Genomic DNA, 18,099 nt, shown 5'->3' on the forward strand with positions numbered 1-18,099 from the left:
AACATATTAATAATCTGACAGGGTTTTACCTCAAAAAAAAAAAACCACTGAAACTTATTACAAACATTGAGTGACTTCACGGATGCTTTCCAGCAGCACACCATGCTTTTAAATAACTCACCACATAAGACCATAAATATCAAGAAAGAAAGGAATCAAATCCATTCTACAATAATTGGTTGAAAGACAACATCCTAACCCTTATGAACTTTTCTTGGCAAATAAGATATTGCTCAAAATATTCCCTAACTCTACGTAAGTTAATTTATAGATTAAAATTTATTGTCCTGTAGCATATTCATTCAAACTAGGCTTTTAAGGTATATATTTTGCATTATAGAATAATGCTTCCATTTCTATATGTTATAATAGCATTTATAATTAGCTGTTTAGTACTATTTATGTTAAGTCAATTAAACAAGGAGGTCATTAGACTGATGTGGCTCAAATGTGGTGACTTATATAAGCAAGACGCAGTCTAAGCCTCTAAATACCTTAAGATTACACATTGAAAATAGGAAGAACAACCAATAACAGCCAATTAGGCTTTAAGCTATAGCCAATCAATACTTTGCTTTTGTCTTTTCTCTATAAAAGACTCTCCCCAAGTTCCTATTGGTGGAGCATTCCTAACCACTTCCAGTTTGGTGCTGCCCAATTCAAATATATTTTTGCTAAAATGAACTCTTAACATTTTAATATGCTTTAGTTTATCTTTTAACATATATTACACATCTGATATTAACTTTACAATTAACTCACAAAAGCACAGCATGCTTAAGAATTAGAATCAGTATAAGCTATCTTATCTTTAATTATCTTAATTCTTATTCTTTCATTATTATGTATTATTTAATTATTGGGAAAAAGCAATATCCCATTCCTGCCTGTAGAAACAAAAGGATGCCAATGGATTAAATTTATGATTATGTAAACAATGAAGGTGCTAACTTTAATTCAGACTTAAAACTCACAGAATTTTATCTCCTAAAAATTTATAGTCATGTAGTAATTCTCATAGGCCTGCCAATCAAGACTTTAGTCTCATCAGAAAATGTGGTCTATCCATGAGATGTTCCTTCTTTAGGTTTAAAAATAGTTGCTATTCCAGAGCAAGTAAGGTGAGAAATATTAACTGAAGTATAATGAAGTATAGCGCTCCCATTTCAACCTGTACAATCGCTACTTTGAAGATAAGCAGGAGTAACAAAATTTGGTAAACAATCACCTCTTCCCCATCTCCAGGCTCTTTGTAAACTTTGTAAAAGTTTTCCGCCCATAAAAATTCCAGGGAGTAAATTCCAGGGAATAGTTAACCAAGAAAGTTAATTAACGCTTATCTTAGCTTCTGTCTGCCACTTTGCTAGTCCCCCAGCTGCCCCCTTAGCCAAACAGAATGTGATTTTTGCCTTTATATTCTCCCTGCAAAGACTGTTTGGGGCTGCGAGTCTGTTTAGGACATGAGCCACTTGCAGTCGCCGGCATAATAAATCTCCAAACGATCAATTTGGTCTCTGTGTGAATTAATCTCGTGAAAACTAGGTATAACATTAACATCTACTAGACACAGTCTTCATTCTAAACAGTGCTCTGAAATTTAATGCCTGAGACCAGAACTTCACAGATACTATGCTTGAGGCAGTAGCTTTAGAATATTTTGAATACTGATTCACATCAATACTGTGCATTCATTGGATAACTAACTTATTAACATTTTAAGTTAAAGATTGAGAACTTAAACCTCTTGCCAATGGCCTGCCACAATTAGATAGAGCACCATAAACCATTACTATCTTATCAATAATCCTAACAATCATGTTTTTCAGTAAAAATGTTATATTTTTGGACTATCATCTTCACCCAAAAGAATTAAAATGCCAAAATTGGGTAACAAAGTGATTGATCCTTTTTTTCTTCTTTCATCACCCAGCAATAGTAAGAGTATTTATTGTAAGCCTTACACATTTACCCCAGCCACACAGCTCACAATAAATCTAGGAGCAACCCTCTCACTGTGGCCAGGAACAATTATTACTGGTTTTCACCATAAAACGAAAGCCTCATAAATGTATTCTCTACCTTGGGGAACACCTATGATATGTATGCCTACCTATAATTATCATAACTCCTATATTATTCATTTAACCAAGTCTTAGCGATGTGATTTACAGCAAATAGTATAGCTAGTCACCTGTGGATTAACCTAGTTGCAGGAGCTGCTTTAAGCCTATCAGCCTCAATCATGTTTCTTAATCTACTACTAATTACAATTTTAGAGTTTGCAGTTGTCCTAATTCAGACATATATCTTACCCCTTTAGGAAGCCTATATTTATAAATATTTAATGACTTTCCACACACTTGCTTACCTATAATAAAGCTAAGCCCCTGCCCACTAACAGGGGCTTTATCTGTACCCTTGAAGATGCCATTTTAAATCAACACTGTTAATACTCAGACTAGTAAACAATCCACTAACAGTATGCTAATAATGAAGGAATGGTGTCTAAGGATACTTTCAAAGGTCCCCATATATCAGTTGTACAAAAAAAACCTTTTAAATAAAATAATCCTCAGTGAATTAAAAATATTTTTATTGCAGGATATTTTTGAGCTCTTGGTCGCTCAAGTATAGCACCTATTCCAGAATTTGACAGAAGCTGATCATTAGTGTGAATTAAACTACTAAACCCATTAGTAGTACCATCTCTGCTGAGGATCCACCTGCTGAATCTCTGTAGTCTAAAGGAAATAGTTTTTAAAAGCCACAAATGTTACAAACATTACCAACATTATCCTAGATATTTATATTATAATTACTATGAAGCATCACACAATAATTCTGAGAGTATCTGGAACTCAGTATTACTTCTAAAAATGTATTTCATAGAATAACAAGAATTTACCAGTAATTACTGGTAAATCATTTCAGTGAGTATATGCTTCATGTGCCAAATAAAATCTTACTCCACATCAGATTGCTTCAGTTTTGAAACGGACCCCAATAATGACTTTTTAAATTGTCACCTATTTCTTTTTTCTTCAGTCCTCACCCCAGGATATTGTTTCCGTTGCTTTTTCAGAGAGTGGAAGGGAGAGAGAGACAGAAAGCATCCATCGACTGGTTGCCTCCCGCATCCACCCCAATCACACACACCCCAACCACCGGGGCCAGGGATCAAGCCTGCAACCCAGGTACATGGCCTTGGCTGGAATTGAACCCAGGACCTTTCAGTATGTAGGCCAACGCTCTAACCACTGAGCCAAACTGGCCAGGGCCTCCATTGGTCTTCTGCACTCAGTATACACATCGGGTGTTTGAGAAAGATAAAAAAATCTTTACAGACTAGTGGCTGCTGAAATGACTGCTCTTTTCCTTAGAGCTAATGGAATCCTTCCTGTTTTCTCCTGTTATTTTCTTCTAATAGAGAAAAACAAACAATAACAAAAGAATTCAAGCAGGTCAGCAATATCTTGAGTCTATGAGTCAGACTGCATGTAAGTGACCTGAACAGTCACACACGCCAGAAGGAAGGATGTTTTAGAGCTTGGTATGGGAGGCTGGGAGGTCCTTCTGAATAACAGTCTGCCAGGGCTTGTTTACATCTGTAATATATAAGCATTATAACTGTGTTAGTCATATGTTTTATATTTCTCTGTGTGTGCCATGAAATGAAAGCATATTAAATTCTCCAATTAAAATGATTCTATCAATTAAGACTAATTTTCCATATATTTTTTTCTGTATAGCCTTCAATTCTATAGACTCATTTTAAAATGTTTTTATTTTTTAATTAAATTTATTGGAATAACAATGGTTAACAAGCTTATATAGGTTTTAGGTATATACTTTGGTTTATCTTCAGGTCGAATAAATCTCTTTTTTATGAACTCTTGTGACTCTATTTCTGTTCTATGTTGAGAAAAGATCAGGTAGGTGTGGAAGCAGGAGCAACATGAACTAAAGACAAGCAGCCACTGTGACAGACAGAAATAAGAGAGTGTAGTGTTTGACTGGAAGCCAAATGGAGAAAGGATTTTTTTCCATGAGTTCTCTTTTTTATTTTCACCCAACTTTTCATATTTGTCAGTCTTGAGGGATAATCAAGTAAAAGCACGCAGAGACAAAAAAATGACATTAATGCCTGAGAGTCTATCTTGAGTATACTTGGATCCTAAATATAAGCTGCCGTGGGTATGGTGGGTATGGTCTTGAGTATTGCCCCTTGCTAAAAAAAAAAAAAAAAAAAAAAAACAGAAATAAGTACCTTTACACATTCCTCAGAAAAAAGTGACCAGCTCCAAAACAGGAGTGAACAATGTGTATTTTGCCAATGATTTCATAGCAGAAGAGGAAGGAGAAGTTTATATTACATCTTGCATAGTAAGTGCTTTAAAATTCCCAGGTCTGCTGACCAGTCTCTTCTTTCTGTAGCAGTAGAGATTCATGTTCTCTGTTTTTTTCCACATAGCTTCCAGCTGTCTTGTCCCTGTCTCCTTTTTTCTGGACATCCCGAATCTCAAATGCTTCCTCCTTTTTTGCAGAACAATTAAGATCATTCTTCCTTCTGTTTTGCAGAACAATTAAAATTGCATCCACACCTTTTAAGGTGATCACCAGCAAAAGCTCTGTTGCAAACTAACCCAAACCAAAAAAGTCAATAGCTTTGAAAAAGTTTTTGGTGGTTTAAGTTCAGTCTACTATGTAATACCACTACCAGGTTTTACGAAAGTCAACACATTCTCAGATCCTATTGGCCGCATATAGAGACATTTCCTAAATTATTGTTCATTAGTAAGCAGGCATACAGTTCTCATACAGACTGGTAAGATTCAGGATATTCTACTGTCTTTTCGGAGGCAGTCTCCATGACATGCTCACATGACATTATTCTAGTTCACTTGGAATTATGCCAAAAGAGATTTTTTTTTTTTAGCTTAGTTGTCATCAGGTGACCAGAAAATCTTATAATGGTGGCAGGACATGGAATCACTTGGGAAATCAAATCTAGGCCACTGTTCCTGGAACAAAGGTTGTAGACCTGGCTGGAGTCTTATACACTGTTCATGAAAAGGAAGGAAGTATCTCTAAAGGATTTTAGCAAATCCACAGAATGGAGGAACTATTTTAAGGAGAATGTGATTGGTCTGTCCAATGCTAGTAAGTCACGTAAGAGGAGGACCTAGAACTAGCCTTTGGACACAGTGATGTGATGGTGATTACTGACCTTCACAAGAGCTGTCTGGAGAGAACAGAACCAGAGGGTAGACGCTGAAACGAAGGTGTTTCAAGACAGAACCCCAGGAAAAGACCTGGGAACTGCAAGTGCGCCTGATTCTTTTGAGGACCATTCTTAGAGGAGAAAAGAGAAATAGGCAGCATTTGAAGATGAATGTGGGGGTCAAGAAAAAAATTAGTGACACTCTTTTAAGCTGAGGGGAATGACCCCCCCAAAACGACAAACTTGAAAACTGAGAAAAGGAAGGGAACAGTTGCTGGAGACTGTTCCTAAGAGACGGAGCGACCCAGAGCTCGAGGGGAAGGGTTGAGAGCAGCAGAAAGCACAGACGGCTTTCCCTGACGACCCAAGTGAGGGGGAGTGTGTGCTGCAGATGTGGGGGGGAGGGGTTGAATTGTGCAGCAGTGAGTCTTACTCGCTAAGGATCTAAAAGGCAGAGCCATTTGACAGAGTATAAGAGGAGGCTAAGGGATTTGAGAAGCGTGGACACGGAGTGAGAGTTTAGGAGAGCTGAGGAGAAAATAGACAACGGAAATGTGGTATGATTCTTCTCCTATCCTGTTATTTGCCGTTTCCTTCTTTCTGATATTTAAATAAGAACAGGTTGATTTTATCAAGAGTAATATTTGACAAAGAAATAAACTTGTTAAAAGGAAGGAAAAAAATGCTTTCGGTGTATTCTGCTTAAGTCTCTTTCATGTCTATCTGAACATCATTTGAATTTCCCCCGAGGTCCTCTAGGGCTGGATGTTGTAGATTTTCATTATCAGTGTGGATAGTAGAAAAGAAATATTAAGAGAGCTAATAATGTGGGCAGTCATAACAGGAGGAATATGTTTCTACCCTCTGTCTCTATATAATTCTACCTAGAGATAGTTTTAGGTATGATATTTGTGGAAGTCAGTCCACAAGATGTACTCCAGTAATTATTGCCTCCTTGCATTCAGACTTTTGTTTAGTTTCTTCGCACATTGAAGCAGGACTGGTCTGTGTGACCAGTACCTGTGGCAGAAGTGTGTTTTCCAAGTCTAGGCCGTAAAAGGCAATGGCAGTTTCTACCTTGGTGCTTTGGATTGCTCAACCTGGGGGAACCCCATCATGATATGAGAACATTCAAGCGGCCTTACAGAAAGGCCCACATGAAAGGACCTGAAGCTTTTGGTAATACCCAGCACCAATATGCCAGCTTTGCAACAGCATAACCTAAAGCGGATCCTTCAGCTGTAAAGAAAGTTTCAGGTGCCGCAATCCGGCCAATATCTAGCTACAACCTCAGGAGAGACCATGAGTCAAAAAACTTCCCAGTCAAGTCACTTTCAAATTCCTGAACTAGATAAACTATGAGTGATATCAAATTATTGCAGGTGGATTAACTCATTGATATTTGGAAGATTTGTTACTAAGCGCTAGATGACTAAAAATTAGAATGTCCCCCATTGGAGAGATATATAACCTGATGAGATTTCATGGTAAAGAAAAGTCCTATACTGTAGCTCACTGATTTTCTTTTTTCTTTAGATTACATGTATTGCTGGTAAGAGTCTTGGAATTTGGCTCCAGATAGGTTGGACTCTTTTTTTCTTAAGTTCTCACAATATTTTCCCCTACCTCACATTTATTTTTTGGCTCACTCTAGATAGAGCTGCCGTAATCCCCTTTGCCAGAATTCTGCATATCAAGATGCATTAAAAATGTCACGCTGAAGGTGGGGGTGAGCTGGTGGGTGGGGAGAGATTAATAAAAGAATTTATATGCATATATGCATAACCCCTAGACACAGACAATAGTGTGGTGAAGGCCTGGGGTGGGGGTGGGTGGTGGGTGGGTACAGGTAGAAGCTGTCAATGGGAGAAAGAAGGGGACATCTGTAATACTTTTAACAATAAAGATAAATTTTAAGAAATAATTTTAAAAAAAATTTAATTTAAAAAAATGTCATGCTGGCATCAATGTAAATATATCAAATAGAATATAAAAGTAAAGAATATTAAATATCTACCATATAAAAGTGATCTATCATTAATTTGTAAAACCAGGGATAAATAATATAAAATACAGACTTATTAAAAATTGCAATGTACATGAGGAATATGCAAAGAGGGACATAAATAAAATCCCTACAGACTGACTGGAAGTCTAAGATTGTCAAATAAATGGAGTTAGCTGATAAAATTATGCACCTTCCCAATTGCTGATACACCCCAGTGGTATCATCTGCTGAACAAAAGATAAGCCACAAATGGAAAGCAAATTGGGATAAATTGGATAAGTTTAAGAGGGTTGATGCAAAACTCAAAATGAGGATATAGCACTCTTTTCAACAAGTTCAGGAAGCATTTTTGTTTAATAACTTTATCTTATCAATATGTCAAGATTAAATATTTTTCCATGCTTACTATCTCCTCCTATTTTTTACCATGAGAATTTCTGAACTCTATGTATTCAATCAACAAATATTTATTGAGCACCTACTGTATGCCAGGCACTATTGTTAACACCTGGAATTGAGTAGTGAATAAGAAAGACAAAGCTTCTTCCTCCCTGAAGCTTAAAATTAGTAAAGGGTACAAGCAAGAAACATATTACATCACATAGTATTAATTCTATGAACAAAAATGAAGAAGGTAAGGTGATATAAAGCTGAGATGGGTGGTCGATTTAAGAGAGTATGGTCAGAGTCATAGAGTCAGTTCCCACTAAAGGTGAAACAGGCATAAACTTGATTCTGGACACTTAAGAGCATGAACCCTCCCCATACGTTCCAAACTGAGTTCAGTTGAGTACTTCCTTACCTTTGCCCTCACTTTGAATGTTTAATGAGACATTTAGTCATTTCGTAGGAAATGCTTTCCCTTCCATAGTCATGCAGGATTCCATACTTAATAACTTTGGGAAGCTTGAGGAAAGACCACAGGTCTATACGTCATTGTCCCCACAAAGATGCTCATTGTCCGAGGCTGCATGGTCCATTCAAAGCACACAGACCTGATGCTCTGGACCAACTCCCAGCTTTCTCATTGCTGTTGTTTCCAAGGCTCTATTGCTTATACTTCAGTCTTCAGTAATTCAATGCTCCCTTAAATGTGCCTACACCTTTGGGTCAGTGAGGAAGACACAAGTGTATGTGTGTCTTAAACCTCAAAGCATATAATTTACATAACTTAGAAAACCCAAATGTTCTCAGTCACCTCTCTCCTTTTTTAAAACCTAGAATCCAACCAGTCTCAGGCACTTCAGCTTTTACCTCCCCAAGTCTCCTCTCTATTCCAAGAGAGTAAGGAAAAAAGGGTCCCTAGAGGCAGGGGGTAGATTGATTTAAAAAGAGCAAACCTATATTAAATAATAAAAATATTATTTATCTTGTAAAACATTTTTTATTGATATTTTTAGAGAGAGAGGAAGGGAGAGGGAGAGAGAGAGAAACATCAATGAGAGAGAAACATCGATTGGCTGCCTCCTGCACCCCCCTCCTAGAGATTGAGCCCACAACCCCAGCATGTGCCCTGACCAGGATTTGAACCGGCAACGTTTCTGTGCATGAGACAAAACCCAACCAAAGGAGCTACACCAGCCAGGGCTATTCTTTATCTTGATGTCTACATTGTCAAGCTGTGAACTTAAGGTTTGTGCATTTTGAACTAACAAGCAAATAGAGACAGACTCATAGAGAGCAGGCTGACAGCTGTTGGAGGGGGTGCCTGAGGGGCCGGAGAGACTGAGCAAGAAAAGAAAAAAAGAGAAAAAAATCTCATGGACACAGACAACAGTGTGGTGGTTGCCAGGGTGGGGGAGGTGGTGGAGGATATAGAGGGGATAAGTGGTAATTGAAGGAGACTAGCTTGGGGTGGTGAACACACAATACAATGTACACATGTGTTGTGGAATTGTGCACCTGAAACCTGTACAATTTTGTTAACCAGCATCACCACAATAATTCAATAAAAAGGGAACAAATGGTTTGTGCATTTTACTGTATATAAATTGCATCTCATGGATAAAAAGATATTGCCACCAAAGTGATGTTGTCAGCAGGCATCATGGCAGTCTTCATGGTGGAATCCATTTTTAGTTAAAAAGTAACCTTTTTTGCCAGGAGGAAAATATAATTACTATTGCCATAGTATAAACAGGATGTTGATAAAGCAGACCTGGGTGCTCCAGATAGAGAAAAGCTACCAAGCCAAGCAGAGAAGACCTTACTGACTTAACAAGCAGAGAAGGCACCTGCTTTGCACACAGCGTGAGGACATCAGCCACCCCACTCCAGAGGCCCCACACAACGTGACCTTGAACATTTAGACAGCCCACATAAAGGGCTATGCTGAAATCTCAAATCAGGTCAGGAAATGAGGAAACAACATCACTACAGAAAATGGCAAGTGATCAGATCCCAGGGGACTCAGCTAAAAAGGGTCAGTTTGATGGATGCAGCACAGGAAAAGTGGAGCCCAGCCTCATCCAGAGCAACGATGACGGCTTCACCTAGCAGGCTGAGGGGAATCAGTTTCCCTACTGACAAAGAACTGAATTCATGAAGAAATGCATGCTCATGTGAATAAAACTATACAAAGCATAAATTTTACATAAGAAGTCAGTCATTTCCTTTACATTCTTTTGAATAGGTTCATTCAATTTTAATGAATATTTTTAATAATGTCTACAGTGAAAGAATCTCTCTAGTTATTGTTGCAGAGTTACCTAGACTGAATGTACCTACCTACCTATTCTATCTGGTTGTGCTAAAGATTATCCTTTAAACTACAAAACCTACTACTTCCTCCTAGAAATCCATACTTACATGGGAACTAGAGCGGGACTGAATCTAAAAGCAGGAAGGTAGACCAATGAGGAAGGAGAATGAACTCTGTGGGACTGATTTATAATTTATCAAATCCTTGGTATCCTCTATACCTAATTTGATAAGATAATAATAACAAAATCAGATCCAGGTTAGCATGTGTTTTGCTAGCATGTTACAAATGAAATAAAAGCGGATGGAGAAAGAGATACAGAATCAGAATACTTTTCTACCCATCTAAAGCAGGAAACCATTTGAATTATAAATTCATAAATGCGATCATTTTATAATGAATACATTTAATGTGTGCACGTTGCTTAACACTTTCACCTGATTTAATATTTTTCGTAGGTAACATAAATGAAAACTTATCATTTTCTGGGATAACAGTCTTTCTCAGTCTTTGGGGTGGTGTTGAAAGGAGTAATATATTTGTGAGCAAAATATGCATAGTTAATGCACTGTAAACTTTGGGATCAGATAGGCAAGCTCTTGTATCTTGACCCTGCTGCTCTGTTGTTATGGGACCTTGGGAAAGTTACTTCAACCCCATTTTTCTCATCTATAAAATTAAGATGAAAATAATCTTTCTCAAAGTATAGAAAATCCTGAAGAATCTGTAGGATAACACAACAAAAACACCTATCACATATTTAAGCCTAGAACATAGTAGTTTCCTGTATTCGCTTCCTGTGGCTGCTTTCACATATTATCACAAACTTGGTGGCTTAAAACAATAGAAGTTTATTTTCTCACAGTTCTGGAGGCCAAAAGTTCATCATTTCAAAGAGCCCAAATCAAGGTGTTGGCAGGTCTATGCTCTCTGGAGGAGCCCTAAAGAGATTATGTTCCCTGCCTCTGCCAGCTTCTGGTGGATCCCAGCATTCTTTTGCTTGAGTCCATGTCTCCCCAATCTCAGCCTTTATCTTCACAAAGCCTTCTCTTTGGTGTCTTCTTTCAGTCTCTCTCTTATAAGGACACTCTGGATAGCATATTAGGCCCACCCAGATAATTCAGGATGACCCCCTCATCCCAAGATTCTTAATCGTTCCTTCCTTCAAATAAGGTAACCTCTACAGGCTCCAGGGATTAGCACATGGACATATCGCTGGTGGATTAGCGGCATTTTTTAGCCTCCTGCCAGGCTCAGTAAAGGTGAAGAGGCTTTCTCTGTCACATATGTGTGGTCCCTTCTAATATGGATTGTTCCATTCGTATCTACCATGTGGAACTGAGGAACAAGAATTTCATTCTCTTCACTGTCTGAAGTGATATTTGTGGGACTGGCCTCTCACCAGTGGGTGCAAAAAAACATTTTTTTCACAAAAGGTTGAGAATAACCAAAAGTTAAGGAAAATCTTAAAGCTGTTTCCTAGTCATCAGGAGTATTCTCTTAAATGAAAGAGAAATATTAAGAATATTTTATCGAGAAGTATGCACTCAACTGAATACAGCTTAATAAGTAATATTTTTCAAGTAATAAGGGTACGTAAATTTTCTGCAATGCTTATATTTGTATAAAACTGTGGAACATTCACACATTCAGTTATTTGAATTTGGTGTCTGTTGAAAACAAAGTTAGAAAAATGTTGAGACTTTTAAAGTAGGCCACATATGTAAAACAAATCATGGTAAAAGAACCTAGCTTGGCACATGGCTGAGAGTGAAATTACAAAGTAGAGATGTTTGATTGTTTTAAAAAAAGCAATGATAATCTGTCAGCTAATGCATTATTAATTGCTCTAAAACTTCTCACCAAAATATAGTAAAAGGTAAAATCTTTTGCACACAAATACGTGCTAAAGCACTTTCTTTATCACACTAAAAAAGGATATTTTTTTAAAAACAGTAGATTAGAAATCTTAAAGATTAGAATTTTAGAACCATCTACATAATAATCTTTAAAAATTTTACATAAAATAATTCTCCCTAAGGTGTTCCATTAATGCTGGCATAATTAAAATAAATAATAAAGTGATAGGGATTCTCAATCTAAATTTTCCATCATCCAATTGGAAAACATTGATGATAAAAAGTAGAATGGGAATTACCATCCATCTTTTCAAAATGCATTTTTTTTCATTCAAAAAATTAACTTCCTAATGATATGCTATTGGAACCATGAAAATGACACACACCCAGGTGTAGGCTACCTGTTGCCACAAAATCCAAACTCCTGAGACAGGCGCTGAGGAGAAGGAAAGAGGTTTATTTGAGTGCCAGCATTTTGAAAAGATAGGGGACTTTTCCAGTCCTCAAAAACCTGTCTTAATATCTCAGTGCAGCCAGAGGTTTTTATAAGGATAGAGAGGGAAAGCAGAACAAAGAGATCAGGGGAAGGGGCTGTGGACTATGGGCATGCCTTCTCTCCCAGGAGTAGAGGGAAGGGGAGATGAAGGGGAATGTGAATATACTGATTCTCCTGATTCCTCTCCTCCTTTAGGTGCTCTCTCTTCAAACATGAATTTGTAGATTTATAGCAGACACCTGCCTGTCTTCACAGCTGGCACCAAGCAGTCCTTCTGCCTAGGAGCAGGCTGCTCTAAGCAAAAAAGCTGGATAAGGAGTGAAAACATAGGGCTTTATTTATATACTCTAAGAAAAAAAGAGAGTTGACTGTAGTCTTGAAAGAATGTAGAATACACAACCTTTATTGTTTAATTGAGATATTAAATTATGGTTACACTCTTAGTTACTCTCACAAGTAATCACTAATCTGAATAACTATTTAACTATCCAAATCTTCAACTGTACAAAAACTATCCTCACCTCAGAATATTAGACATGACCCCTTTAAAAACACTGTGGAACAATATAGACTGCAAGTGTAGATGTACCTTCCTGATAGCACTTAGTGCTCCTGGTCCCAGATGCACTCCAGACTCACATACTTGTCATTTGAGATCTCAGTGTTGACAGGTTTCAGCCCCTTTCTCTAATGTTCTTTCCCACCCTAATTTCTCAAATCAACATAGTTTTCTTAGGTTTGTATTTGAAAAATCACCCCTCTTTTATCTGGATCTCTTTAGGTGAAATGAATTTATGTTTGCCTTGAAAAAATGATTTAAAAGATCATTCTAAGAGGCTGTTGCTAGCTTCGCTGATACTACTTTTAAAGTACCTCCTGGTTCCATTATTTCCTCTGTATTTTAAGCTGCTGCACCAGAGCCTAAGCCTTTGTGATGCGTTTTCTTGGTTTTGCTTTTTTTTTTTTTTAGCCTTATTACTCCTTAAATAAAGAGAAAGATCTGTATGCCATTGGTGGTTCTCTCTCTGTTTCCTCTTTTAGTAGTTTAGGGAGAAATTAGCTCAACCTTGGGAGATAGCTTCCTTACCTTAGGAAAGAAAATGGATGTGTGTTTTCCATTGACTAAGCCCTTGGGTAGACTTGCCAAGTAAAATACAAAATGCCCAGTAAAATTTTTATTTCATGTAAAGAATGAATACTACTTTAGTTAAAGTATGTTCTAAATATTGTATGATCCATACTTACACTAAAAATCTGCATTTATTGTTTAATGAAATTTAAATGTATTTGTATGTCCCTTTTTAACCCCTAAATGTGGCAACCTTACCCTGGTTATTTACTCTTTCCCCCCTATTGGTGGTTTAGACACTAGCTCAGCGGGTCATTGGAAAATAGCTCCATGGAAGCATTTGCTTGAAAAAAGGATCCATTTGCATTAAAAATAAATCTCTGCTCCACCTGACTGGACCCTGAAAACCTCCCATTGCTTTTGATTCTGAAAAATATCTGCTTCCTTACTTATAATTATAGCTTTCATCTGACTGGTATGTTTTTAAAGTTATGTTTATATTTTCTGGTTATAATTCATGCTCATTCTAGAAAAACTGACAATTCAGGAGTGGATGAAGTCAAACACCTTTAGTGCTCCTGCTCAATGATGATGATAAAACTATTAATATTTTAAAAGTGATTTATTTCATAGGCTTATTTAATTCTCACAGAAAAAAAAGCATAACATAGTTCTATTATATATAATCTACTTTTACTAACGAATCTAGAGCTCCAAGGATAACTTATTAAAGACATGAAGCTGGTAAACAGCAAAGAAAGGTCTAACTCAGGATCTCTCTAACTCAAGTTCACTCCACTATGCTCCCTCTGTGCTGTGTACATGTTGCTGTGTGTTTTTTATCATAGGCCACTTTTCAAGACCTATTTTGCATATTATTAACCTTAATGAATATGCACTTTTCTAAAACAAAGGATGTTTTAAAAAACTTTCTCTAAGGAAGTATAATTTTACATACAGTAAAATGCCCCAGCCTCTGCCATGGAGCTTTATTTGATTCCCTTGACCACCTTGATGGTTAATGTGAACATTTTGTTTTTCACAGATAACTCATAACTTCCCAGACGACGTTTATATGATGCATATAATCCTCCATCATACACAGAGCTGAGCACAAAGCAATAGTCCTCTCACTCTAACAGCCCCTAACTAGTTACATGTGTTTTGGGAGGCTTTTCACACACATTCTCCTTAATCATCACAACGATCCTGCAAGGCAAATATTAATTACATCTTAAAGATGAAGAAACTGAGTCTCGAAGGTGTTAACTAGCACCCTTAAGGCACAAAACACTTTTGTGGGAATGAGGAAAAGTTTCCCCTACTTTCAGGTGGAAGCAGCTCTCAGTGTCTCCTGGCAAGTCAATCATTGGCTGAATGATCAGTCAACTGAGAGAATTTGGGGAGAGCACAACCGGCACAACCATACACAGCAGCAGCTCTGCTCAATATGACACAGCTAGCAAATAATTGTGTTTCAAGTTGTTGGACACCAAAATACATGTGTATCCACTATGCTATACAATCTCTGAATCTCTGGTTCCTCCCATTTCAGTATGGGACCTGACATAAGTTTTGTGATATCTTTGCAGTTGTTATATGTATCTTCCTCCTACAAATCTCCCATAGGTCCCCAGCTCCTGGTTCAAACTTAGTGACAACACCCATGGCTGCTGCATCTTCTCCCTTCTCCCCTGAGTCACATTATGCTCAGTGCTTCAAGGGCGAAACAGTATCAGGTGTCCTCACATTAAATACTAATCAAGCCCATTAGTCTCTGATCGAAGGTGTGGGGTTAACTCATTTCATGTGGTAAGGAATGCCTAAAAAGTTGGGAAATTTTAATTTCTCAACATATACCTTGATATTTTACTTGTTCTCAGGGTATTTTTTATTTATTAAGGGACTCATATTGGATTTATATGCAAAGGAAAGACACTTGTGTAAATGGAAGAGCCACTATTTACAGTGTAGTATATGGCCAGACCATCCTGAGGAACTATCCAGTATGTTGAATTGTGCAGCAATAAATCACTTGGCTCTGTATGATAATTACCATTACCGTGATTATGGTAACAAAGAATGCCCTTCAGCAAAGATATTCTTCCATCCCTAGACTCTAGATTAAAATGCATAAAAATAAGTTCTCCCAGGGTCATGGGCTCACCTGACATGATAAATAGATACTACATTTTTGGTGAATTCTCAAACTTTAGCCATGGGAAACTAATAAAAAAATTAGAAGTCATATCCACTTGTGCCATCATTTATCTTTGATCTTGCATTTTTACAGAAATTCTTTGCATAGCTTATTTGCTAGTGAGTTGTGTAATTAATAAATAGACTCAATGAAGATCCAACTGTTATTTTTACTAGTACTAAAATCTGATCCAGAAATTTGATCCTGTCCATCACACAATATTTTACCTTATTGGTGCAGCAGGCTTATTATTTGTTTGTATATTCTTGTTTGCTGAAAATGATGTACAAATACATTTATGAGATAAATGATAAATGTTCATACAGAATCATAGCATTTGTACAGAATCCAGGCCTATTTATAAAATAGATGAGCAGTACCACCCCTAGGATATATGGGACCCTGAGCAAATAATTTTTGTAGGGTTCCCATATAACAATTTGATTATAAATTTATTAGAAAACTTATAGAACTCAAGAGTAGTAAATTATTGATGAAAATCTAAAATGATGAGTAGAGAAGAGTTACTTATGTATTTATTATTGTCCAGTGACTAGACAAGAAGATTCTACATAGTTCCCAAGCACCATCTCTTTCTCCTCAAGTCCATAAATTCTCTCTTTTATCTTCTATATTGTGAAATTTGCTGTTTCTGGTTAATCTCACATCACCCAACTTGAGAAAAATGTAGCAACAGTTATTGTTTCAAAATGCCATGGTTTTGTAGAACTGGTGTTTATTGAAATAATATGACATTTTTTATCCCCACTGTTCTCTAATACCATTTATTTAATGCTAGTTACATAATTTCTCATAATACAGTGTTATCCATTGTGCAAGACTGACTCCCATTGACTCTCTCAAAACTATTACTTTGCATTGTTGACAATGACCACAAGTATTACGTGTCATGTACATTAAACAGAAATTATTTAAATAATAATTCATTTTATGACCATGTTAAATTTAGCATTCAGAATTTTATATAGTATAAACACAGAATAACACATCTTCCAATAATGCATTCTCTTGAACTCTTTAGGTAGTGACCAATACTTTCTTAGAAGGTAATTTTTTTCAATGTTGACCATACCCCTGCTTTCCACACACAACCAAGAGTGGATGGATAGACTAAGGGCCCATGGGCAGAATAAATGGTTTCATTTATCCAGCATGATTGAGACTGATCTGGGAGAGCACAATATCACTGTAACTAGACACAAGAAAAGGCATCACCTGAAAGGTTTCATTGTCTTTGGGGAGCAAAAGTCATGAATGTCCTTGGAAGAAATAGGCTCTAACACTACCAGAGAATTTGCACAGAGACCGGATGGGTGGTTGGGTGACCACCATGAGTGCCAGTGGCAGGGGGTGCACAGGGTAAAGGATACCTGCTGCTAGTCCTGCTGCTGTCAGTTGTTGTACACTAGAGACTGCATCAAAGTTGAAACATAAATGAATGAGAACTTACCCATGAAGTGACACACACAGCTTTAGTCTAGCATTTGGTAGTGGATCATTGGTAATCTGGAGCCTGAGCTCATCCTTTTCTGTAGAAAATGAGTGAGGATCAGAGAGCATCATTCAGAAAGCCTAGCTCACAAAACCTATTGAAAGAAATACCATGCTGCTCAGTGGAAGTAATCAACTTGCCAGACATAGACTCAATCATGAGGACCGTTAAACAACTATATATAAGTCAATGATGGAGCTTACTGGGTCATCAGGTCAACCTCTTGAATGAAGATAGAGTTTAGAGAACATCTAGAAGTGGATTGGAGAGTGGGGCCCACACAGGTCCTGGCACTGGTTTGGGCCTCCCTGCCGGACACTGCTCCCCTTGGTGGTCCCAAGTAATTGAAGGAAAAGTTAAACTTGTCAAGAGATGTACCCCAAAGAGCAGTCCCATCTTGTGTATTTGGCTGGATCTAAAGAAGACACTAAGATAATAAAACTGAGCTTAGGTGATGTAGCCTATGACCCTCAAAGTTGTGAGATAACTAGTTTTACATCTCAGGTCTCTAACATCCAGGGATGCTATCCTGCTAGTTATTTTTCCACAAAAATCCAGGACTAGAAAGAAAAACTTCATTTTGTCAACCCCCCCAAACTGATTCACTTATAAACATTTCCAGTTATTGGAAACTCACCACCTACTGACACAACACTTGCTGTGCAAAGAATGGATGAAAGAAGGTGCTATTAGAAATCTACGTTCCTGTGGCTCTTCAATATGATGTTTCTTCCAGTGTTATAGAGCAATAATAAGTCTTCCTGTAGCCGCCTTTCTCTTAGATTAAATGCCCTGTTTCTTTAGTGACCTTTGATATGCTTTTGAGTCCTCTCAGAATTCTGACTTTGCTACTTTGTCAGTACCCTTCTTAAAATATAAGCACTGTTGGTGCATAAGATCTGAATCTGTCATTTTTCAAATATAGTTACCAGGACTTTTGTATTATGCAGTTTTTATTGCTTGATTAGGTGCCACATTTACTAAAAGTGAACCTTTGAATTCCTAATGTTTCATTCCCCTAATAGATTTTCA

The sequence above is a fragment of the Miniopterus schreibersii genome (assembly GCF_964146895.1).
Source record: "Miniopterus schreibersii genome assembly, chromosome: 11".
Lineage (NCBI taxonomy): Eukaryota > Metazoa > Chordata > Mammalia > Chiroptera > Miniopteridae > Miniopterus > Miniopterus schreibersii.